Source organism: Saccopteryx bilineata, chromosome 3, assembly GCF_036850765.1.
Source record: "Saccopteryx bilineata isolate mSacBil1 chromosome 3, mSacBil1_pri_phased_curated, whole genome shotgun sequence".
Classification (NCBI taxonomy): domain Eukaryota; kingdom Metazoa; phylum Chordata; class Mammalia; order Chiroptera; family Emballonuridae; genus Saccopteryx; species Saccopteryx bilineata.
Window position 1 is genome coordinate 38,965,882 of NC_089492.1, and position 27,459 is coordinate 38,993,340.

General features: G+C 36.7%; 1 protein-coding gene and 1 pseudogene across 1 annotated transcript in view; both read right to left on the reverse strand.

Annotated features, from left to right (window-relative positions):
* Nucleotides 1-27,459, reverse strand: part of CPQ (carboxypeptidase Q) — a 597,449-nt gene that overhangs the window by 84,422 nt on the left and 485,568 nt on the right. The window lies entirely within an intron of this gene.
* LOC136328567 (SERPINE1 mRNA-binding protein 1-like) lies at nt 984-1,669 on the reverse strand (annotated as a pseudogene).

Consider the following 27,459-nt stretch of genomic DNA (forward strand, 5'->3'; position numbering starts at 1 on the left):
GAAGCATTATATCAGTGGTAGTCAACCTGGTCCCTACCGTCCACTAGTGGGCATTCCAGCTTTCATGGTAGGTGGTAGCGGAGCAACCAAAATATATATAAAAAGGTAGATTTAACTATAGTAAGTTGTTTTATAAAGATTTATTCTGCCAAACTTAGCGAAAATCTGACATAAAGTGCTTGGTAAGTAATTATTATTATATGCTTTAACTTGCTGTAACTCTGCTTTATAAATTTCATAAAGTAAAGTTACTTCTCTACTTTATAAATCACCATTACTGTGGAACCGGTGGGCAGTTAGAAAATTTTACTACTAACAGAGATACAAAAGTGGGCGGTAGGTATAAAAAGGTTGACTACCCCTGCATTATATCATCATTTTTAAAATGAAGAGATTGAGGCTCCAAGAGGTTAAATGTCTTTCCTAAGGTCACACAGCTAACGAGTAATAGAGTGAGATTTTTATTTTATAAACATGTTCACACCTATATTTCAAGTTTGGAAATGCATATTTACAAGCAGCAATATATTCATGAAGAAATCATAATCTCTGAAAATTATGAAAACATTCATGCTACCAATACATTTCTCAATACAAAACTGACTACCATTTTGTTAGTTCTGTGTAGAGAGAGAGTTCATTTTTCAAATAGATAAAATTCAGTCTGCAGGTGTAAATGGTATGAAAAACAGCCTTTTTTAGTAGGTTGGGATCCTTATGCATGCACAACCTCAGAGAAGTAGGGCCTACAAAGGAACCAGGGTTGTCCAGTTAAGCCAGAGTTTGGAATACTTCTGGGTTATCTACATCAGCAGAAGCACTTTGTCAGTCTTGCTGCTACAGTTTGGACATCCTCCACACACATGGCCACGTCTCCTCCCCTGCCACCACTGTACTGGGTGGCCATGGTCTCCAAAATTGATCTCCAGTTGAGACGTTATATCATTTGCAGCAAGGCTTTTTCTATAAATGGTAATGCATAATTAAATCTTCAGCATGAGCCTCTTCACTCTTTGACTTATTTGGGGGACTGTTAGTTCACCTTTGACAGTTTCCCAGTTGTGAGATCTGCTGCTTCCCAGTTTGTCCTCTTCATGCCAGATCTATCACTTCCATTATGCCTATCAAATCCAACCCCTTGGCCCCTTCCACATCCACAGCTTCCTCCACCTCTTCCATGACCACCACAGCCTCGGAAAGGCTGATCAGTAATCGGTTTATCAGTTGAACATCTCCTTCTTTACCCTTTGCTTTGAGTGGCTTTCCAAATCATCGTTCATGAGGAGGTTGCCTTTCTGGTCTTCTGGCAGTTATCTTCTCTTCACCTGAAGTTGTTGATCTGGTCTTCCAACAAATCTTAGTCCTTCTTTCTTAAGTGCCACCAGCGGCTGTGGCTCCTCTTTCTTGTCAGCCATGCCAACGTTGGACTGCAGTGGGTTCTTGTGATATTTCTGGGACTCGATGCAGCTGTTTGCCTATAGCATCAGAACAAGTCTGGGCTGCACCCTGAGCTGTGTTCTTGTCCCCAGGGACCCCAAAGCTGCTACTGACGACATCTTTTTCTTCTCTGCTGCTTTCAACACCTCCAAGGGGTCTGATTCATTGTCAAATAATTGGTTGAATCGGTTGATAACCATGTGCTGAAGCCTTCCTGTAAATGCCCAGGCATGATGGTGGCTCCTTGGCGCATTCCTCCAGGGATTGCTGCAGCCTGCGAGCCAAGAGAGCCTGCGTCAGCTCTTCCCACAAGATTAGAATGAAAGTTTGGTTTTTGTTTGTTTGTTTGTTTGTTTTTTTGTTTTGTTTTGTTTTGTATTTTTCCGAAGTTGGAAACGGGGAGAGACAGTCAGACAGACTCCCGCATGCGCCCGACCGGGATCCACCCGGCACGCCCACCAGGGGCGACGCTCTGCCCACCAGGGGGCGATGCTCTGCCCCCCCCGGGACGTCGCTCTGCCGCGACCAGAGCCACTCTAGCGCCTGGGGCAGAGGCCAAGGAGCCATCCCCAGTGCCTGGGCCATCCTTGCTCCAATGGAGCCCTGGCTGCGGGAGGGGAAGAGAGAGAGAGGAAGGAGGGGGGATGGAGAAGCAAATGGGCGCTTCTCCTATGTGCCCTGGCTGGGAATCGAACCCGGGTCCCCCGCACGCCAGGCCAGAATGAAAGTTTGAATCCATTTTTCCATGGCTTCTAAATCCATGCTCCAATTTATACAAGCATAACTCAGTTTCATTGTGCTTCTCTTTACTGTATTTCACAGATGTTGCTTTTTTTTTTTAATTTTTAAAAAAGTTGATGGCAAGACCCTCCACCAGCAAAAAAGATTACAGCTCACTTTATTGTGATACTCACTTTATTGCAGTGGTCTGGGGTCAAACTTGCAATATCTTCAAAGTATGCTTGTATCTCAAAGTGGTTCTCAATTCTAGCTGCATATTGGAGTCACCTGTGGAGCTTCTGGAAACAGGTGTGCTCAAGCCCTCTCTCTAAGCCTATACAAGTTTACACGAGTATAGTAGGTGTCATTCACATAGAATACAATGGACTTGTGCTCCAGGAGGTGGGGGCACCCAGGGGATGAATAATTTCTCAGTAAGTGGTGCTCCCTGCACTTGTGCAACTGTTGTGGCCCTGCAACCAGACCAATAAAACCTGAATATTTGGGAGTGGGGCCCAAGTGTTGATACTTTTAAAAGCTCCCCAGGTGATTTTAAAGTTCAGTCAAGGGTGTGAACCACAACTATAAACTAAACATGTATCTTGGGTTTATATGTCCTTTGGCCCTATACTAACATAAAATGAAAAATTAAATCTTATTGTGGGGTGATTGAAACTAACATGCCAAATGACTACATTATCAGAGTATCTCATATAAAATCTGTCAGGAATAGTGAATGTGAAATCAATCACTGACCCCTCTAGACAGTGGCTCTACTTCTGTACTGCACTTTGTAGCACTGACAAAGATATTAAAGTGATATCTATGGATGTCCTCATTATTTCAATATAACATCAACAATAATTAATGAACTATTTCTGCAAAAATATGTGGGTTTTGTAAAGATATGTCCAGTACATATTTTCACCTAGGTTTAAACCTTCCATTAATGGATAGTTTGGGGTATTGATGAAGGTCATGCCCTATCTCTATATAAGACTCTTCTCTCACCTAGACTAATTCAGCCATCACCATAAAAAATAAAAATATAAATAAAAGAATGAATACAGAGGATGTACTTATTTTAATAAGATCCTAAATTATTCCTATTTGCAATTTCTTTCCTATTATATAAAGAAAAGTCATAAGTAAGCATTTAAACATTTTAAAAATCAGTAGTTTCAGGATTTAAAACCAAAATATAAAAGGTGAAAATGATATCACATTCATAGTAACTTGCAGTAGAGGTTAACAGAAATTTGTATATCTCTAGTGAAATATACATACTAAAAACAAAAAATATGCAATAAACAAACTTTTAAATAATCATGCTCTTGATAATTGTGTTGGTATTATTATTACAACATTGTATGTCTATTATATTGTGTGTATATACAACAAATGAGTGGTTATATTGTTGTACTAAGAAGTAGGATTTTTAGCCAGGGAAAAATGAGGAACAGATATAATAACACCAGTGGGGTAAAGTAAAACCTTGTTGTTCTAAACCTGAATTGGAAATATTATTCAATTCATGATATATTTCTTCTATAGAGAAAAACAAATACAATTTCCTAGTTATATCCACTGAAAAGACCTAGAAACAGTGAAAAAACCAATAAGAATGAGGGTACTAAATGTTCAGACTATGGCCTTTTTATTCCATGAGAAGAAGCTGGGCTTTTTTGGAGAAATAGTTGATTTCACATCTAGAGTAGGAAATGTACAAGATGATCTGAAACATTTCTTTTTGTACATCATAAAGCTAAGATAGTATCAAGGACTACAACGGTCATGTTGAAAGGACTCAAAGACCAACTTAAATAGGCAATCACTAACCAAAGATGGGATAATATGAGTATTAATAAGAATAAATACTTCAAAAATAAAGAGTTCAGAAATAAACCCATTCCTATGTGGTCAATTAAAATCTGAAAAAAGGAGGCAAGAACATACAATGAGGTAAAAATGGTCTATTCAATAAATAGTACTAGAAAAATTAGATACATGCAAAAAAATGAAACTAAACTACTTTTTTATAGCATATACAGGAACAACGTCAAAATGGATTAAGAACTTCAATTAAGACTCAAACCATAAAACTTCTAGAAGAAACCATAAGCAGTAAAATCTCTGACATTTCCCTTAGAAATATATATATATATATATATATATATATTTGATATATTTTCTCAGACAAGGGAAATTACAACAAAAATAAACAAATGGGACTACATCAAACTAAAAAATTTTTTGCACGCAAGGAATATCATCAACAAAATAAAAGGGCAACCTCCTAATAGGAGAATGTATCTGCTAATGATACATCTGATAAGGGGTTAATATCCAAAATGTACAAAGAACTCATACTACTGAACACCAAAAAACAGGGAAATAAACCATCCAATTAAAAAATGGGCAGATGCTGAATGGACATATTTCCAAGTAGGCCAATGGACATATCAAAATATGTTCAAAGTCACTAATTGTCAGAGAAATGCAAATTAAAAGCACAATGAAATATCATCTCACATCTGTCAAAATGGATATCATTAATAAATCCACAGTAACAAGCATTGGTATGAATGTGGAGAAAAGGGAACTCTTGTGCCCTGTTAGTGGGAATGCTGATTGGTGCAGCCACTATAGAAAACACTATAGAAATTCCTCAAAAAACTAAAAATGGAGCTGCTTAATGACCAAGCAATTTCACTTCAGTTTTATCCAAAGAAACCCAAAACACTAATTTGAAAGAATATATTCTATGATGCCAAAATAACCCTAATACCAAAACATGGAAAAAACAACAACAAAAAAATAAAAACTACAGACTAATATCTCTAATAAACACAGATGCAAAAATTCAACAATATACTAGAAAATCAAATACAATAATACATTAAAAAATAATAGCTTATGATCAAGTGGGATTCCTTCCAGAAGCACAAGGATGGTTCAGCAAATGTAAATTGATCAACGTAATATATCATATCAACAAAACAAAGTACAAAATTCATATAATTCTATCAATAGATGAAGAAAAAATATTCAAGAAGATACAACATCCCTTTCAGTTTACAACACTCAATAAAATGGCTATAGAAGGAAAGACCTCAACATAATAAAGGCCATATATGACAAATAATCAGCTAATATTATACTATATAGTGAAAAAACAATGGCATTTCCTTTAAAATCAGGAACAAGAATACAAGGCTGCCAACTCCATATTTATTCAACATAGTTCTAGAAGATTCAGTTAGAGCAATCAGGCAAGAGAAAGAACTAAAAGGCATCCATATTGGGGAAAAAAGAAATAAAGGTATAACTTTTTGCAGATGACATGATCCTGTATATAGAAAATGCCAAAGGCTCTACTGAACTTAGAGACAGTAAACCAATAGAGTAAAGTTGCAGGATACAAAATCAATACACAAAAATCTATTGCTTTCCTATACACTAAAGATGAAACTTTGGAAAATGAACTAAAAAAAAATTCTTTTAAAATTGCAACAACAACAAAAGTACGTAGGACTAAATTTAATAAAAGATATGAAGGACCTATATACTGAAAAATAAGGAGTATTATTGAAATAAATTAAAAAGGACAATGAAATGGAAAAATATTCCATGTTCATGGATTGGAAGAATCAACATCGTTAAAATGGTTATATCACCCAAAGTGATATACAAATTTAATGCAATGCCCATTAAATGCAAATCCTAATGTTATTTTTTAAAAGAAATAGAACAAAAACTCACCAGGTTTGTATGGAATCATAAAAAACCCTGAATAGCCAAAGCAATCCTGAAAAAAAAGAATGAAGCCAGAGGTACTACACTGCCTGACTTCAAATTATAGTACAGAGCCATGATAATCAAAACAGCATAGTATTAGCAGAAAAACTGACAGATGGAACAGAATCCAGAGAAATAAAACCATATACATATGGACAAATAATCTTCAACAAAGGTGTTAAAAATACACCTTAAAAAAAAGAAAGCCTCTTCAATAAATGGTGCTGGGAAATTGGAAAGCCACATGCAAAAGAATGAAACTTGACCTCAGTTTGTTCCCCTCACAAAAATTAATTAAAAATGAATCAAAGACTTAAATATAACATCTGAAATAATGACTACAGTGAAGAAAACATAGATACTAAACTTATAGACCTTGGCTGTAGAAACCAACTTATGAATTTGATCCCAAAGGCAAGGGAAGTACAGGCAATAATAAATGAATGAATGGGACTATGTCAAAGTAAAAAGCTTCTGCATAGCTAAAGAAACCAACAATAAAACAAAATATCAGCCAACCAAATGGGAGATGATAGTTACAAACAACAGCTCTGATAAGGGGTTAATATCTAAAATATATCTATCTTTCTATATATATATATGTATATATCTATATATCTATATAGATATATATAAAGCTCAGCAACAAACAATCTAATTTAAAAAAATGAGAAGAGCTGAACAGACACTTCTCCCAAGAAGACACACAAAAATCTAGCAGATATATAAAAGGATGCTCACCCTTACTATTAGAGAAATGCAAAGCAAAATAATGAGATACTACCACAGACCTGTTAGACTGGCTATTATCAACAAGACAGATAATAACAAATGTTGAAGAAGCTGTGGAGAAAAAGGAACCCTCATTCACAGTTGGTACAAATGCAAATTAGTCCAACCATTTTGAAAGAAAGTATGGTGGTTCCTCAAGAAATTAAGAATAGAATTACCATATGACCTAGTAATCCTTCTACTGAGTATTCACCCCCAAAACTCAAAAATATTGATATGTAAAGACATATGCATTCCCATGTTCATCGCAGTATTATTTACAGTGGCCAAAATATAGAAACAACCAAAGTGTCCCTCGACAGAGGATTGGATAAAGAAGAAATGGTACATATATGCAATGGGATACTACTCAGCCATAAGAAATGATGACATATTGCCATTTACAACAACATGGATGGACCTTGAGAACATTGTACTGAGTGAAATCAGTAAATCAGAAAAAGCTAAGAACTATATAATTTCACACATAGGTAGGATATAAAATTGAGACTCATGGACATAGATAAAAGTGAATTGGTTACCTTGGGGAGGAGTTTGAGGGGGAGGGGTGAGGAGAAGGAAGTAAAGAGGGACAAGTATATGGTGGTGGAAAATGATTTGTTTTAAGCAACTCAAATGCTATAGAAATGTTTAACTGAACCCTGGCCAGTGGTTCTGTGGATAGAGTGTCAGCTTGGTGTATGGAAGTCCTGGGTTTGATCCCCAGTCATGGCACACAGGAGAAATGAGAGTTCCTTTATCTCCACAGCTTCTCCAACACAGAAAATATAAGAGAAAGTGGGAACACATTAAATAACATCATGAAAATTGAATGACCTAAATCTAGAGTGTAGGAAATTCCACAGGAAAATTTATTTGTTTCTTTGTAACAAATAAGTGTCAAGAAAGAAGAAAGGTGAAGGGAGAATCTATAAATTAAAAGATACTTAATAAATATCAAACAATTGCATTGTTTGAACCTTACTGGACTCCTGATTTAAAGAAAAAAAAATGCAGGTGAGGGGGATGGAGGATCCAAGATGGCAGAGTAGGTGGAAATTACACTCACCTTCTCACAGCACCACTTCAAAATTACAACTATATAAATTATAAAACAATCAAACTAGATAACTATCTGAAGAAAAGCTGAAAAGAAGTTTTATATAAATGGATTTACAGAAGAAGCCACAAGACTGATAGGAGGGGCAGACATATGAAAAGAGCTGCCCGCACACCTATGTATGGCAGTTAAGAATCCAGAGGGCTATCTCAGTTGTTCATGAAGAGAGACGGGTTTCAACCCCATGCCAGGCTAGCAAGCCCAGACCACCAATGCCAGAAAGAGGAGCCTACAAAACATCTGGCTATGGACAGAAGTGGGTATTCCATCCATCCTGGTGAAATGAGAGACTTCCAGAAACTCAGGTGCTCTCTTTAAATGGCCATGACACAAAATCCCAAATATACACACTCACTATTGGTCCCACTGAAGGCACAGCAGCTTAGAGCAGTGGTCCCCAACTCCCTGACTACGGACCGGTACCAGTCTGTGGGCCATTTGGTACCGGTCCGCAGAGAAAAAATAAATAACTTACATTATTTCTGTTTTATTTATATTTAAATCTGAACGATGTTTTATTTTTAAAAAATGACCAGATTCCCTCTGTTACATCTGTCTAAGACTCACTCTTGACGCTTGTCTCGGTCACATGATACATTTATCCATCCCACCTTAAAGGCCGGTATGTGAAAATATTTTCTGACATTAAACCGGTCCTTGGCCCAAAAACGGTAGGGGACCACTGGCTTAGAGGAAACCAGAGAAAACATAAACTATGTGGCTTTGGGGAGAGGGCTGGAGGGACAACTGCCAATGTTCCTGTGTTGAGTCCACTTCCCACATTGCCCACAGACATCATCTTTCATGAGCTGAGCAGTTCTACCCATATAACATTAGCCTGGAGAGCTATACAAGACTTACCCAGCTGGCTACCTGAGGCTATGCCCTGCCAAGATTAAAAAGGACTGTGGAATTTGCTGGCAGTGACTAGCCTGGGCCCATGTTGCTCTTTCTTAAACCCTCCAGAAATTCTGGGAAAGCTTAGTGGGGGATGATGTTAGAGAGATACAGTGTGAAGCTGAGTTGAGGGGCTATCGGGGAAGAGACATCTTTCTACATACCTAACAGGTATCATTATTCCTATGATGAGTCCTCCCTCCACATTGCCAATTCTTAATCTGTTTTAGCCTGACAAACTCTAGTAGATCTACACAGACCACTCCCTGAGACCCTGTTCCACCACCAAAGGTCCATAGGCTCCATGTGGGTGATGGCTTGCCTTGGAATACAGAGAGACTTTTGCTTAGTGGCCTGCCTCAGACCCACTATTGGTGATAAATCTGAATCTGTATTAACCAGTACACATTTGCCTTTGCCTGGTGACTCACTGAGAACCTGATTCATGCAACTTGCATATCACTTGAGGATTTTTCAGTGGCTATGCCTATCAGGTAGCTAGAAGTGGCAGCAGCCATCAAGGTGCCTTTGCTGATTTGACTGAGGCCCAGTATGGTGGCAGATAGCCTTGATACAAAACTATTCCTCTCCCATGTGCATCGAGATCTAGCACAAACAGCAACTAACCTTGGATTACTTTGTAATTCCTAACATGTAGTCCAGGGCAGTCATAGGCAGTCCCTGATATTGACCTGTTCTGGAGTTCCTTTTAAGAGGCATCAGAGCTAACAACCCTATGACTGGTTTTAGACCACATTAGAGCATGACACAATTAGTTTTATAAGTAGCACAACCAAAAAATGGTGTCAGAAGGCACCAGACCCTACTGTGGTGAATTACATTTTGTGGGGTTAGCCCCTGAAAAGCAGCTCAAACACTGTGATTATGATTAATCCTCACAGTCAACCCCACCCACAGAGAGGCCAACAGCAATTAAAACTCAACTATAACAGGAGGGCTCACATAAGCTACACAAGGGAAACTAGGAGCATCCAGGTCAGGTGATGAGAGAGACTGTGCACCGATCTCCATGGGACACCTACTGCATCAGGCCATTCTACAAATGTTGGTAGACATAGTAGATCTACCTAATACACAGAAATATATAAACAGGGAAGAAAAAATGAAGAGACAAGGAAACATATAATGAAGGCAAGCAATCTACCAGATACAGAGTTCAAAACAATAGCTATGAGGATGCCTAAGGAATAAAAATAAAGAAGAAATAAACTCACTGAGAACTTAAACAAAGAGATACTAAGCATAAAAGGGGCATAGAAAACATAAAAAATGACAACTACAATATCTGAAATAAAAAATACACTGGAAAGAATCAAAAGCAGACTGTGTAAAGAAGATCAAATCAATGATTTGGAAGACAAGATAGAAGAAAATACCAAATAAGTGTAGGAGAAAAAAAAACAAATTAAAAAATATAAGGATAGCTTAAGGGACCTCTGGAACAACATCAAGCATAACAAATCTACACAATATGAGTATTAGAAGGAGCAAAAAGAGCAAGGGTTTGGGAAACTTTCTGAAGAAATAAGGACAAAAACATTCCTATCCCAATAGAGAAAAAAGACACAAAAGTCCAGGAAATGCGGAGTCCAGAACAACATGATTCCAAAACGACCATATCAATACACATCATAATTAAAGACACAAATGTTAAAGTAAAAAAAAAGAATCATAAAAGCAGCAAGAGAAAAGAGTCACCTACAAAGCAGCTCCCATAAGATTGTTAGATGATTTCTCAACAGAAACACTTCAGGCCACAAGAATTGGCATAAAATATTCAAAGTGATTAAAAGTAAAAACCTACAACCAAAATTATTCTACCTTGCAAAACTATCATTTAAAATAGAAGGAGGGAGATGACGTCAGAGTAATGGCGGGGTAGGAAGCGATACCGATAAATCTCCCCCAAAACTCAACAAGATCTTCAACCAGAAACAGAAAAACCTATACTTGGAGCTACCAGATGCTTCGCAATACACCCAAAGGTATGATTGAGTGAAAAATTGGCTAAATATATAACCAAACCCCGAAGGAAAAAGGGAGTAAGAAATGCTCCGCCTTCCTCACTAACCTAAACAGGGCGGCTTTCTCTGGTAACTGTGAATATAGAAACTGGGGCGGGCAAAGGGGGTGAATAGATCCAGGCTGCCGCGGCATAAACGGCCGAACCAGGCTGTGGCACACAGATCCAAGCCGAGGAAAATCTGATCCTGTGGCTACCCGGGCAATACAAGCTAACACTCGCGCCAAACCCAAACAAAGAAAGACAAGCGGAGCGGCCATTTTACCCAGTCTCCTGGTCGGTGCGCAGTTAGTGGGCGAGAATTTCTTCCTAGGCCCCGAGAGTGGGTGCCCGTGTTGCCCCACGGAGAGGCAGGGTCAGAGGCCTTTCTGTGAGCCGAGGACAGAGTCTCTGGGCAGCCCCAGCGCCCTAGGAAAGCCACGCACGGGAGGGAGTGAGAACTACTTCCAACGGTGGAGATTTTCCGTGCTGGTGAGGGTTTCACTCAGAGGGAACCGCGGCCGGCCTCATATCCTGGTGTGCGCACGCAGATAAGGAGTGAGCGATTCCTCCGAGTGCCTCCGCAGTGCGTGCCCGTGTTATCGCAGAGAGGGGCAGAGTCAGGGGCCTTTGTGTGGGCCAAAGCGGAATCTTGAGCCGCCCCAGCGCCTTGCAAAAGCCGCGCACGGGGATGGAGCGAGACTCAATTCCAACGCTGCAACTTTTCCCTGCGGTTGGGGGTTTCACTCAGAGCGTGAGACTGCTGGCTGGATATCCTGGTCGCAGACAGTGAGTGAGAGTTTCCTCCAAGCGCCCCCCAGAAGTGGGCGCCCGCTTGTGTTACCGGACAGAGTGGCAGAGCCAGTGGTCTTTGAGTGGGCGGAAAGCCCGCCTGATTATGCTAGCAGCTCTGACTGACTGAGCCTTACCCAGAGCCCTGTGCTGAGTGGAAATAGAGTGGGGAGTTGCCAGCTCTTTGAGCCTCTTACTATCCAGGCAGAGGCAGCAGCAACCCCATAGCTGGATTATCAGGCTACTAATTGAGGAAGAAAAGACTAGGAGAAAGGCTCCAGGAACACGGACTCTCTCACTGTTGGAGCCTATAAATGCTAATGAGCCTTGACTCTCACGAGACTAAAGCACAATACATGACATTGCCATAGAGACTTATCAACTGCAAACCTCTACCTGAGCGTGCCAAAGGGGCAGAACCCGGGGTACAGAGTCACCGACCAGGAAGAGGGAGAGAAAAGAAAAAGCAAGAAGATAACCTCTCAAAATCAAGAATAATCTGCAGACTTTATAACCTATCACATTTTATTATATTTGTTCATTTGTTTCTCTTATCTTCATTCTTGATACTTTTTTTCCTCCTCCAATTTGGCTGATTAACTCTCTGCCGGTCTTACTCTCTCCTCTCCTTGAACTACACTACCCATAAGTGTTACATCTCCCATTATCTTTTCTCTTCTCTTCCTTTCTCTCTATGAGGGTTGCACTCCAAAACCCTTAACTCTCTCTCTCTCTCCTTTCTTTTTTCTTCTTTTAGTGGTTCCCTCTTTTTTTTCTCTCTCTCTCTTTCTTTTCTCCCTCTATATTAGTTTCTTCCTTTCTCCTTTACATCTCCTCTCATTTAAACCTCAATAACAAACAAATTATCTTATCTGGGACTCAAACCTATGTTTGTGGCATTTTAGGGGGTTTTTACTTCACCTTTTTAACTCACTAGCAGTGCTCCCATCCCTGGCTCTCCATATTATCTAGTTCTTGTTCCACTAAATACAATAGTAAGTTTTTAATTTGTCCCCCCATTTTTCCGTTTTCCTCTTATTCCTCTCATCATAACTCTTAGACAACCAACACCTAAAAGCAAATCATTTTATTCTTGACCCAAATTTTTTCCTTATTTGCTTTTTGTGGGTCCATACGCTCTTTTTTTTTTCTTTTTTCCTTTTTTTTTTTCTTTTTTTCTTTTTTGCCCCTTTATTACTTTTCCCCAATTCAGGCCCTCCATCACAGGCATTGTTTGTTATAACTCACAGTCCACCACAAGATTTTCTCAAGAAAGAGGGGAGAGGAGAGGAGAGGAAAAAAGGAGGGGGGGAATAATTTCCTTTTTTTAAAAATTTTTATTTTATTTTATTTTTCTTTATTTAATTATTAATTTTTTTAAAAAAAAACAACTCTTTTCGATTTTTTATTTATTTTTTTTTTAACTTTTTATTCTTTATTAAATCTCATTAATACTATCAACAAAACCACCCTCAGATGCCATTAAGGAAGAGAAAATCGAATATCATGGATACAAAAGAAAGAGAGGTAACACAGCTAGATGAGGAAAAATCTATGGAGAAAAAATTTAATATATTGGAAACCTTGGAGCTAAATGACAGAGAATTCAAGATAGAAATCCTAAAAATCCTCCGAGATATACAAGAAAACACAGAAAGGCAATATAGGGAGCTCAGAAAACAACTCAATGAACACAAAGAATATATGTCCAAGGAAATTGAAACTATAAAAACAAATCAAACAGAGATGAAAAACTCAATTCACGAGCTGAAAAACGAAGTAACAAGCTTAGCTAATAGAACAGGTCAGATAGAAGAGAGGATTAGTGAAATAGAAGACAAGCAACTTGAGGCACAACAGAGAGAAGAAGAAAGAGACTCAAAAATTAAAAAAAATGAGATAGCCCTACAAGAATTATCTGACTCCATCAAAAAGAATAACATAAGAATAATAGGTATATCAGAGGGAGAAGAGAGAGAAAATGGAATGGAGAACATACTCAAACAAATAATAGATGAGAACTTCCCAAGCCTGTGGAAAGAACTAAAGCCTCAAGTTCAAGAAGCAAACAGAACTCCAAGTTTTCTTAACCCCAACAAACCTACTCCAAGGCATATCATAATGAAATTGACACAAACCAACAGCAAAGAAAAAATTCTCAAGGCAGCCAGGGAAAAGAAGAATACAACATATAAAGGAAGGCCCATTAGATTATCATCAGATTTCTCAGCAGAAACTCTACAAGCTAGAAGAGAGTGGACCCCAATATTTAAAGTCCTGAAAGAGAGGAACTTTCAGCCACGAATACTATACCCATCAAAGCTATCCTTCAAATACGAAGGAGAAATAAAAACATTCACAGATACAGGAAAGATGAGGGAATTTATCATCAGAAAACCCCCACTCCAGGAATTACTAAAGGGGGTTCTCCAATCAGATACAAAGAACAAAAAAAAACAGAGCCACAAGTAAAAGCTCCAAGAAGAACACAATAAAACCAAATTTAAACTGTGACAACAACAAAAAGAAAGAGGGGGAGAAGATGGAGATTAACAGTAGCAAAGGACGATGGAGTGCAAAAGTACTCACAAAATAGTTCGCTACAATGAACAGGGTAGGGACTCTTTTCATTACTCAAAGGTAACCACCATTTAAAAAACCACCACAGAAGCACATGAGATAAAAAAGATAGCAACAGAGGAAAGATGTATGGAATACAACCAAATAAAAACAAAAGATAGAAAAACGAAAGAGAAGGATCAAACAAGACACAAAACTAACAGAAAGCAAGATATAAAATGGCAATAGGGAACTCACAAGTATCAATAATTACACTAAATGTAAACGAATTAAACTCACCAATAAAAAGGCACAGAGTAGCAGAATGGATTAAAAAAGAAAATCCAACTGTATGCTGCCTACAGGAAACTCATCTAAGTAACTAGGATAAAAACAAATTCAAAGTGAAAGGCTGGAAAACAATACTCCAAGCAAATAACATCCAAAAAAAAGCAGGTGTAGCAATACTCATATCGGATAATGCTGACTACAAGACAGGAAAAGTACTTAGAGACAAAAATGGCCATTTCATAATGGCTAAGGGGACACTGAATCAAGAAGACATAACAATTCTTAATATATATGCACCAAACCAAGGAGCACCAAAATATATAAGACAGCTACTTATTGATCTTAAAACAAAAACTGACAAAAATACAATCATACTTGGAGACCTCAATACACCGCTGACGGCTCTAGATCGGTCATCCAAACAGAGAATCAACAAAGACATAGTGGCCTTAAACAAAACACTAGAGCACCTGGATATGATAGACATCTACAGGACATTTCATCCCAAAGTGACTGAGTATACATTTTTCTCCAGTGTACATGGATCATTCTCAAGAATTGACCATATGTTGGGCCACAAAAACAACATCAGCAAATTCAGAAAAATTGAAGTTGTACCAAGCATATTTTCTGATCATAAAGCCTTGAAACTAGAATTCAACTGCAAAAAAGAGGAAAAAAATCCCACAAAAATGTGGAAACTAAACAATATACTTTTAAAAAATGAATGGGTCAAAGAAGAAATAAGTGCAGAGATCAAAAGATATATACAGACTAATGAAAATGACAATACGACATATCAGAATCTATGGGATGCAGCAAAAGCAGTGATAAGAGGGAAGTTCATATCGCTTCAGGCATATATGAACAAACAAGAGAGAGCCCAAGTGAACCACTTAACTTCCCACCTTAAGGAACTAGAAAAAGAAGAACAAAGACAACCCAAAACCAGCCGAAGAAAGGAAATAATAAAAATCAGAGCAGAAATAAATGAATTAGAGAACAGAAAAACTATAGAAAAAATTAATAGAACAAGGAGCTGGTTCTTTGAAAAGATCAACAAAATTGACAAACCCTTGGCAAGACTTACCAAGGAAAAAAGAGAAAGAACTCATATAAACAAAATCCAAAATGAAAGAGGAGAAATCACCACGGACACTGTAGATATACAAAGAATTATTGTAGAATACTATGAAAAACTTTATGCCACTAAATTCAACAACCTAGAAGAAATGGATAAATTCCTAGAAAAATACAACCTTCCTAGACTGAGTCAAGAAGAAGCAGAAAGCCTAAACAGACCTATCAGTAGAGAAGAAATAGAAAAAACCATTAAAAACCTCCCCAAAAATAAAAGTCCAGGCCCTGACGGCTATACCAGCGAATTTTATCAAACATTCAAAGAAGACTTGGTTCCTATTCTACTCAAAGTCTTCCAAAAAATTGAAGAAGAAGCAATACTTCCAAACACATTTTATGAGGCCAACATAACCCTCATCCCAAAACCAGGCAAGGATGGCACAAAAAAAGAAAACTACAGACCAATATCTCTAATGAATACAGATGCTAAAATACTAAACAAAATACTAGCAAATCGAATACAACAACATATTAAAAAAATAATACATCATGATCAAGTGGGATTCATCCCAGAATCTCAAGGATGGTTCAACATACGTAAAACGGTTAATGTAATACACCATATCAACAAAACAAAGAACAAAAACCACATGATCTTATCAATAGATGCAGAAAAGGCTTTCGATAAAATACAACACAATTTTATGTTTAAGACTCTCAACAAAATGGGTATAGAAGGAAAATATCTCAACATGATAAAGGCCATATATGATAAACCATCAGCTAACATCATATTAAATGGCACTAAACTGAAGGCTTTCCCCCTAAAATCAGGAACAAGACAGGGTTGTCCACTCTCTCCACTCTTATTTAATGTGGTACTAGAGGTTCTCGCCACAGCAATCAGACAAGAGAAAGAAATAAAAGGCATCCATATCAGAAAAGAAGAAGTAAAGGTATCACTTTTTGCAGATGATATGATCCTATACATCGAAAACCCCAAAGAATCCACAAAAAGACTACTAGAAACAATAAGCCAATACAGTAAGGTCGCAGGATACAAAATTAACATACAGAAGTCAATAGCCTTTCTATATGCCAACAATGAAACAACTGAGAAGGAACTCAAAAGAATAATCCCCTTCACGATTGCAACAAAAAAAATAAAATACTTAGGAATAAACATAACAAAGAATGTAAAGGACTTATATAATGAAAACTATAAACCATTGTTAAGGAAATCGAAAAAGATATAATGAGATAGAAGAATATACCTTGTTCTTGGCTAGGAAGAATAAATATAATCAAGATGGCTATATTACCCAAAGCAATATACAAATTTAATGCAATTCCCATCAAACTTCCAATGACGTTTTTTAAAGAAATAGAGCAAAAAATCATCAGATTTATATGGAACTATAAAAAACCCTGAATAGCCAAAGCAATCCTAAAGAAAAAGAATGAAGCTGGGGGCATAACAATACCTGACTTCAAACTCTATTATAGGGCCACGACAATCAAAACAGCATGGTATTGGCAGAAAAATAGACACTCAGACCAGTGGAACAGAATAGAAAGTCCAGAAATAAAACCACATATATATAGTCAAATAATTTTTGATAAAGGGGCCAACAACACACAATGGAGAAAAGAAAGCCTCTTCAATAAATGGTGCTGGGAAAACTGGAAAGCCACATGCAAAAGAATGAAACTGGACTACAGTCTCTCTCCCTGTACAAAAATTAACTCAAAATGGATCAAAGATCTAAACATAAGACCTGAAACAATTAAGTACATAGAAGAAGACATAGGTACTCAACTCATGGACCTGGGTTTTAAAGAACATTTTATGAATTTGACTCCAATGGCAAGAGAAGTGAAGGCAAAAATTAATGAATGGGACTACATCAGACTAAGAAGTTTTTGCTCAGCAAGAGAAACTGATAACAAAATAAACAGAAAGCCAACTAAATGGGAAATGATATTTTCAAACAACAGCTCAGATAAGGGCCTAATATCCAAAATATACAAAGAACTCATAAAACTCAACAACAAACAAACAAACAATCCAATAAAAAAATGGGAAGAGGATATGAATAGACACTTCTCCCAGGAAGAAATACAAATGGCCAACAGATATATGAAAAGATGCTCATCTTCTTTAGCTATTAGAGAAATGCAAATCAAAACGGCAATGAGATACCACCTCACACCTGTTCGATTAGCTGTTATTAGCAAGTCAGGTAATAGCAAATGTTGGAGAGGCTGTGGAGAAAAAGGAACCCTCATACACTGTTGGTGGGAATGTAAAGTAGTACAACCATTATGGAAGAAAGTATGGTGGTTCCTCAAAAAACTGAAAATAGAACTACCTTATGACCCAGCAATCCCTCTACCGGGTATATATCCCCAAAACTCAGAAACATTGATACGTAAAGACACATGCAGCCCCATGTTTATTGCAGCATTGTTCACAGTGGCCAGGACATGGAAACAACCAAAAAGCCCATCAATAGATGACTGGATAAAGAAGATGTGGCACATATACACTATGGAATACTACTCAGCCATAAGAAATGATGACATCGGAACATTTACAGCAAAATGGTGGGATCTTGATAACATGATACGAAGCGAAATAAGTAAATCAGAAAAAACCAGGAACTGTATTATTCCATACGTAGGTGGGACATAATACTGAAACTAAGAGACATTGACAAGAGTGTGGTGGTTATGGGGGGGAGGGGGAAATGGGAGAGGGATAGGGGGTGGGGAGGGGCACAAAGAAAACAAGATAGAAGGTGACAGAGGACAATCTGACTTTGGGTGGTGGGTATGCAACATAATTGAACGACAAGATAACCTGGACTTGTTATCTTTGAATATATGTATCCTGATTTATTGATGTCACCCCATTAAAAAAATAAAATTATAAAAAAAATAAATAAATAAATAAAAAATAAAATAGAAGGAGACATAAAGAACTTCTCCAAGAGAAAAGCTAAAGAGTTCATCATTACCAAATTTGTATTTAAGAAAAGTTAAAGGGACTTGTTTAAAAAGAAGAAAGAAAAAAGAGAAACATAAATATGTATAATAAAATGGCAATAAATAATATCTATTAATAATCACTTTTAATGTAAATGGCTTAAATGCTCTCATCAAAAGACACAGGGTAGCTGAATGAATAAAAAACCAAAACTGATCTATAAAAAACACATTTAATATTGAAAGATGCAGAATAAAAGTAAAGGGGTGGAAAAAGATATTTCATTAAAAATAAAAATAAATAAAAAGCTAATGTATTAATAAAAACATAGACATTAAAACAAAGACTATATAGTAAGAGACAAAGAAAAACATTACACAATGAGAAAACAATCAATCAAATAAGAGGACCTAACCCTGTATATAACCCTTGTAAATATTTATGCACCCAACATAGGACCATCCAAATATTTAAACTAATATTGGAGACAATAAGGGAGAGATTGGTAGTAAAACAGTCACAGTAGGGAATTTTAACACCTCATTGTTATTAATAGAAAGATCTTCCCAACAGAGAATCAACAAAGAAACAGTGGCCTTAAATGACACATTAGTTCAGATGGATTTAATTGATATTTTTAGAGCATTTCACCCCAAAGTAGAAGAATGTACATTCTTCCTAGTGCATGTAGAACATTTTCTAGGATAGATCATTTGTCAGGCCACAAAACAAGTCCCACTAAATTTAAGAAGATTGAAATCATATCAACCACAATGGTATTAAAGTAGAAATCAATTCCAAAAATAAAAATATAAAAAACACACAACTCAAAAATCTATGAGACACAGCAAAAGCAGTTCTAAGAGGAAAATTCATAGCAGTACAGGCCCATCTTAAGAAACAAGAAAACATTCAAATAAACATGTAGCCTTACAACTAAAACAAAAGCAAAAATCCAAAAACTAAAAAAATAACAACAAAGCCCAAAGTGAGTAGAAGGAAGAAAATAAAGATTAAAGCAGGAATAAAAGAAAGTCTAAAAAACCAATACAAAAGATCAATAAAACCAAGAGCTGGTTCTTTGAAAATATAAACTAGATTGATAAACTTTTAACAAGATTCATCAAGAAAAAAAGAAGGAGGACGGACCCAAATAAATAAAATTAGACATAACAGAGGAGAATAAACAACTGATACCACAGAAATACAAATGATTAATATATTATGAATAATTCTATGTTAACAAATTGGACAACTGGAAAAAATGGATAAATTTCTAGAAACATATAATCTTCCAAAACTAAATGAAGTAGAAAGATAATAGACTAAATCTGAACAGACAGATAACAACCAATGAAATCACAGCTGTAATAAAAAAAATCTGACAAACAAAAGGCTGGGACCAGATAGCTTCACAGACAAATTTTATCAAACGTTCAAAAACCTCACATCTATCCTTCTCAAACTCTTCCACAACGTTCAAGAGGAGGGAATACTCTCAAGCTCATTTTATAAGACCAAGATTATCTTGATAATTCAGATAAAGACACAAAAATAAAATTATAGACCAATATCTTTGATGAACATAGATGCAAAATCTCTTAACAAAATATTACCAAACTGAACTCAGCAATACATTAAAAAGATCATATATCATGATCAATTGAAATTTATTTCTGGATGCCAGGTTGGTTCAATATCTGCAAATCAATTAATGTGATACACTACAAAAACAAAATGAAGAATAAAAATCTTATGATTCTATCCATAGATGCAGAAAAGCATTTGGTAAAATCTAGTATCCATTTTTGATAATAACATTCAGAAAACTAAGAATAGAGGAAACATAATTCAACCTAATAATAATATCAGAAAAATGAAGCTACCATCAATGGGGTAAACTAAAAGAATTTTTCTTAAGATTAGGAACAAGACAGGGAAGTCCATTTTCACTCTTATTCAACATAGTAAATTCAGTAAAGTAGTAGAATACAAAATAAATATTTAGAAATTGGTTGCATTTTTATACACTAGTATGAACTATTAGAAAGAGAAACTAAGAAAACAATCCCATTTACAACTACATCAAAAAAACCCCAAACAAACAAAAAACATAGGAATAAATTTAACCAAGTAGGTAAAATACTTGTATTTTGAAGAAAGAAGTTGAAAAAGATACAAATAAATATATGCATATACCATGTTTATGGCTAGGAATAATTAACATCTTTGAAATGTTTGTATGACCCAAAGCAATTTATAGATTCAATGCAATCAATAATTTTGAGAATGAAGAACAAAATTGAAAGAATCACACTCCCTTATAGCAAAATATACTACAAAGCAATAGTAATCAAAATAACATGGTATAGTAACCAAAACAGCATGTTAATGACGTAAAAAAAGACACATAGGTCAATGGAACAGAATACAGAGCCCAGGAATAAAACCATGTCTGAATTGTCAATTAATCTATGACAAAGGAGGCAAGGACATGCAATTGGGTAAAGAGAGTTTATTCAATAAATGTTGGGAAATTTGGAAAGACACATGACAAAAACATAAAACTAAACCACCTTCTTACAGCATATACAAAAATAAACTCAAAATAGATTCAAGACTTAATTCTAAGACTCAACACTATAAAAATATTAGAAGAAAACTTAGTTAGTAAAATCTTAGACATTTCTCTTAGCAGTATTTTTTTCTGACATAGCTCCTCAGGCAAGGAAAACAAAACAAAACAAAATAAATAAATGAGACTACATTAAACTAAAAAGTTTTTGCAAAGCAAAGGATATCATCAACAAAAGGAAAGGACAGCCTATTTAATGGGAAAACATGTTCACCAATGATATATTTAATAAGGGGGTTAATATTCAAAATCTACTAAAAATTCACACTATTCAATACTAAAAATACTCTAAGCAATCCAATTAAAAATGCTCAAAGGACCTGAATAGACACTTCTCTGAAGAGGACATACAGATGGCCAATAAACACATGAAAAGATGCTCAACATTACTAACCACCAGAGAAATGCAAATTAAAACTATGAGTTGCCACCTCACATTTTTCAGAATGTTTATTGTCAATAAATCAACAAACAACAAGTGTTGACAAGGATGTGGAGAACAGGAAACCCTTAAGCACTGCTGGCAGGAATGCAGATTGGTGAAACCACTATGGAAAACAGTATGGAGTTTCCTCAAAAAATTAAAATTAGAACTGCATTATGACCCAGCAATTCCACTTCTGGGTATATATTTGAAAAAACCAAAGCACTAATTGGAAAGGACGTATGTGCCCCTATGTTCATTGCAATGTTATTTACAATAGCCATGATATGGAAGCAACCCAAGTGCTCATTAATAAATGAAGAGATAAAAAAGCTGTGGTATATGTACATAATGAAATATTACTCAGCCATAAAAAAAAACACAATAAAATCTTACCATTTGAGTCAGCATTTTTGGGCCTAGAGGGTATTATGTTAAGTGGTGCCATGTGGGTACTTGAAATATTGAGGGGATCACCTTGTAAAGTTTATGATTGTCTAACCATGTTGGGTACACCTAAAACTATTATAATAATATTTTATTTAAACTGTAATTGAAAATTAAAATTTAGAAAAAGGAAGACATGAGCTGGCCACATTGATCCCAAGGAATAAAAGCAATCCATTCAAAAGACAAAACAAAACAAAATAAAAATGCAATAAAAAAATCAATGGGGAAAAATCCTTGGAAACAGTTGGAAACATTTGGAAACTGGCCATATATTGGATATGATATTAAGAAATTCTTTTAATATATTTTTAGGAGAAATAGTATTATAGTTACTATAAAAAATGAGTCCTTATCTTTTAGATATATAAATTAAAATATTTACTAATGAAGTGATATGATGTTGGACATTTACTTTAAAATAATCTGGGTATAGAGGAGTTAGTGGGATATGAATGAAAAAAGACTTCCTATGAATATAAATTACTCTATCTAAGTGATGATTAAATAAATGAGAGTTCATTAGACTATTCTCTCTAACTTTTGTTTATGTTTAACATCTTCTGTAATAATTTTTAAAACCATACTCTACAATCATCTAATATAAAATAGGCTGTATTGAATTTTACATTCTCTAATTACTTAATGTTGGTTTGGATAAAGTTCATATGGCTGACAGGAGGAAACTTTTGAAATCCTAACTGATTTTAAGCAATTTTTAGACTTTTTTCTTAGAAATTTCAAAAGCAGCTTTTAGTTTTTCATGATGAAGTCTTTCCTCTTGTTTTCATTATTAATAAGTAAACCAAATTACAGCCTTAGATTGGGAGCTCCTTGGAAAAAGAGGCCATATTTTATTTTTGTATCCTCTATAATATATATATATAATATAGTTCAATGAAATATTACATAAGGAGTCAAAGAATCTGTAAGTGAAACTGATGGAAAGCCAAATGCATAGGAGGGGAATCCTAGAAGAACTAATCTTTAAACCTTAACTGGAGTAGCTAGAGAAGTGAAACTTCTAGGTTTCATTATTAGAAGGCATGGGAAAGAGTAGACAGAAATTAAGTTATACTGCTTTCTGAGTCCTTATAGTGCAGAAAATAAAGCAATAATTTAGTGTTAGCCTCTAATTTTCTAAAGTAATTATTTCAACCCTGTGCTACTTCCTTAAGCTCCCTTTTCTTTCCAGGTCCTCTCACTTGAAGCCTTCTCTTTGAGTGTGATTGGGGTATGCCCTGGCATTAGCTTTATGGACTCCATTCTAAAAACAATACTCTCATCAAGTTATTTTTCTGCTAAAGATTACTGGTGACTTTGCATCAACTACAATAGTTTTTCACCTGAAATTTATGGTTGTTCTTCAACTGACCCAGAGAAAGTCAACTGTTTTTTCCACCCATTGCTCTCCAAGTTGAGTCTTCGGCACAGTGAAGTTATTCTCCTAACTATCCCCAGTGGGGACACCTGCCTTTGTTCATATTATTTCTGTCATTATGGATGCCCTTCTCTACCACATCCCTCTATTCTGATACTACATATCTTTGAATATCCAGTTTGTCTATTCTATGAGCTCCTGTAGTTATTCTACATGTATTACTTATTTTGACATTGTACCAAAAGCTTCCTTTTTACCATTACTTAACTTTTCTTGTGTTTATCTTCAAATAAATACTTATAATCAGCAAACATTTATTGGGTACTTATTGAGTACCAGGTAATAATGAGTGCTGTGGGCATATAAACATGAATAAAGTTCTCTCTTGGTCCCCAATCCAGTTTAAGGAGATAAAATACCAAGTATTTAAGTGAGAGTATGAGCTCTAAATCATAGTGTAAGGCAACAATAGAAGAGATTTCATAAGGCAGAGCATGGCTAACTATGCAATGGTAAAAACAATGCCCTTATCTTCAAGGCTGCAGTCATACTAAAGAGCTTTCACCAGGTGTGGTTTGGTGAAGATAACTAATGGCTTCTGTCAAGCTGAAGCAAGTCTAATGTAAGGCAGAAAAGCAGAAAAAGATTATTAGCTATTCTGATGAGCATTTTCCCATAGCTGTGGATATTATACATAACTCTCTAGCATACAGCAATCCAGAAATATTAAAGCAAGACCTGTGACTCATCTAAGGTAAAGAATTAAGAGGCAGCCACCCGTTATAATGTTATAATTCCCTGCATAGCCATTATCATGCTAATATATTTTTCTCCTTTTTTCTTCTTCTTTTTTTTTTTTGTTTTTTTGGGGGGGATTTTTTTTTGTTGTTGTTTTTTGTTTAGAGAGACAAAGAAAAGGTGGGAGGGGAGGAGGGGAGAGAGAACGAGGCATCAACTTATCATTCTACTTAGTTGTGAACTAATGGGTTGCTTCCTATATGTGCCCTGACATGGAACCCACAACTTTGGTGTTTTGGGACAATACTCCAACCAACTGAGCAAATTTGCCAGGGCCTCTCCATTCTAGATTTATTTGTTATATTCTGTCTCCTCTCACTGACCTCTCCCCCTACGGCATTACAGTTTGAATTCTACAAGAGTAGAGGCATGGTATGTTTTTTTTTTCATATCCTATTTTCAGTGTCTAGAGTGCCTTGTTTATAGTAAGCACTCAAGCCATGCTTGTTAGTTGAATAAAACTGTCTGCCTATTTAAATGAGGGCTACAGGAAAAAACTGAGTGTTCTCTTTTCATGTTCAGGCTGGGTTGAGTCTGCCTACCACGCAGCATCAATCTCTCCAAATATCACCGCACAGAGTGTTTTCACCATAAAAGAGGCATCTTTTAATCAGTGACAATGAGGACATAGAACTACTGGGTGCACTATTCCATCTTTGGATTGAAAACAGAGTCCTGGATCCAGAGGCTGAACCTTCTATTTACTCTGTATCATTCCTACTTATGTCCTGATCTTTCCATCTTGGAACATTTTAGAAGAAAGACCTTCAAAAATGTAGAAATAAAAGTTTTAATTTAGTTCTGCTTAATGCCATATAAGGTATGGGACAAAAATAAGCAAGAGGTAAAATATGTAAAAATCTGAGTAATCTGCATATTTGGTACTTCGATATGGAATCTAAACTATTAGAGAAAAGATGAAAAAAGTTAAAATGTGATTTTTAAAAACAATTCAATATGTAACAAAAGAAAGCAACTCAATGAAACAATTATTACTAAAGTAAACAGGCATTACTGTTTACAAACATCTCTTACATTAGCTTACTCTTCCTACACACCTAGACCCTACTTATTCAGCATTTGACTCATGGACATTTTGTCAAGGGCCAGGCCCTTCTTCTCAGGCACTGGGAATTCTGAGGGATTCACAATCAATCACAATTATAAGAAAACACTAAGGGCCATGAGGAGGGATGAGCACAGGGTATCATGGGCGTACTCAAGGGACACAACCCAGACTGTTGGACATCAAGGAAGATTTGTGAGAGGAGATTAAGAAATTGAATCATGGATGAGTAGAAATTAGCTGGTGAAGAAGACAGAATAAGGTAGGTCCAATAGCAAGGAAGTGTGATAACAGGGCAATGTGCCAGGAATTTTAATTGGACTTGTATGAATGAGAGATGGAGGAGCCATGAGAGAGGAGGATGCACATTAGCCAGAGAGTGAAAAAAGAAGAGGCTTGAATTCCATGCTAAGTAAAAGCATGACACTTGGGAAACAATGGGGAAACACTAAAGGATTTTATTTTTTTTATTTTATATTTTTTATTTTTATTTTTTTTCTGAAGCTGGAAACAGGGAGAGACAGACAGACTCCCGCATGCGCCCAACCGGGATCCACCTGGCACGCCCACCAGGGGGCGATGCTCTGCCCCTTCAGGGCGTCGCTCTGCCGCGACCAGAGCCACTCTAGCACCTGGGGCAGAGGCCAAGGAGCCATCCCCAGTGCCCGGGCCATCTTTGCTCCAATGGAGCCTCGGCTGCGGGAGGGGAAGAGAGAGACAGAGAGTAAAGAGGGGGAGTTGGAGAAGCAGATAGGCGCTTCTCCTATGTGCCCTGGCCAGGAATCGAACCCAGGTCCCCCACACGCCAGGCCGACGCTCTACCGCTGAGCCAACCGGCCAGGGCAGGATTTTAAACAAGGAGGAGAGATGATTAGATATTGCAGTTATTCTTAGATGCTTATGAAGTAGAAATCCTCATCTTCTTCCTAAAGAATCCCAGTTTTTCTCATACATCAAGTGGCTACATTTTTCTTTCTTTCTTTCTTTTTTGTGACAGTGACAGAGAGAAGGACAGATAGGGACAGACAGGAGGGAGAGAGATGAGAAACATCAAGTGGCACCTTACTTGTTCATTGACTGCTTTCTCATATGTGCCTTGACCAGAGGACTATAGCAGAGTGAGTGACCCCTTGCTCAAGCCTACAACCTTGGGCTTCAAGCCAGCGACCTTTGGGTTCATGCCAGCGACCATGGGGTCATGTTTATGATCTCATACTCAAGCCAGCAACCCTGTGCTCAAGCTGGTGAGCCCATGCTCAAGCAGGTGACCTCAGGATTTCGAACCTGGGTCTCTGAGTCCCAGTCCAATGCTCTATCCACTGCACCACCACCTGGTCAGGCAGGAGAATACATTTTTCAATGAAGTTGAACCCTACCATTATCCCAGAAGATAAAATTTGACCAATAGAATCCAATCTTAGTAATTCTACTCCATTAGCACTGCCTGATTTAGCCAAGGACATGTGTCCCAATTTTGGACTATGAGACTAAGGAGAAATCTTCTTTGAGGTGTCTGGAAGAGATTTCTTCAGTCTTAAAGAGAGATAGCCATTGTGGACATTCTTTTTTCTGTTATTGCACAGTGTATGAGAATTTGCTGCTTAGAACCACTGCAGCCATTGTGAAACCATGAACAAGTCTAAAACAGAAGTCAACATGCCGAGTATGGTAAAGTTGAAAGATGTAAAGAACCCAGGGCCTTGATATTGTTGATGACTAAATTAAGCATTGTACAACTATCCACTCTAGAGTTCTTTTGAAGAAAAAAAACCCCTTGCTGCCATTCTGAATTGGGCCTAATGTTTTATTTTGTATTCCAAATCATCCCAATTGATAAACTGATTTTCTATTCAGAAAGTTTGCTATAGCAACAGTGAGACAATTAGGTGGAAGGGAACTAAAAATGCAGGTCAGAATATTAGTAGGAGGATGCTTCAAGAATCAGTGATAAGAAGACAAGGTCTGTGGGTGGGGAGGGGAAAATAGGTTTAAGAAATAGAAGGAATTTGGAGTGAACACGACTTCTAGGACAACTGGTTGTAGGTAAGTCATAAATGATTAAGCAGTTTCTAGATGGTGGTGTCAATTAATAAGATAGGGGACAGAAGAGGAGAAACACATGTGGACACTTGGTGGAAATGATGCCATATAGGTTATAATACCCATTTTGCTAATGAAATAACCAAGTCTCATTTACTAGATTGTATAGCTATGAGACTATGGATCTTGTC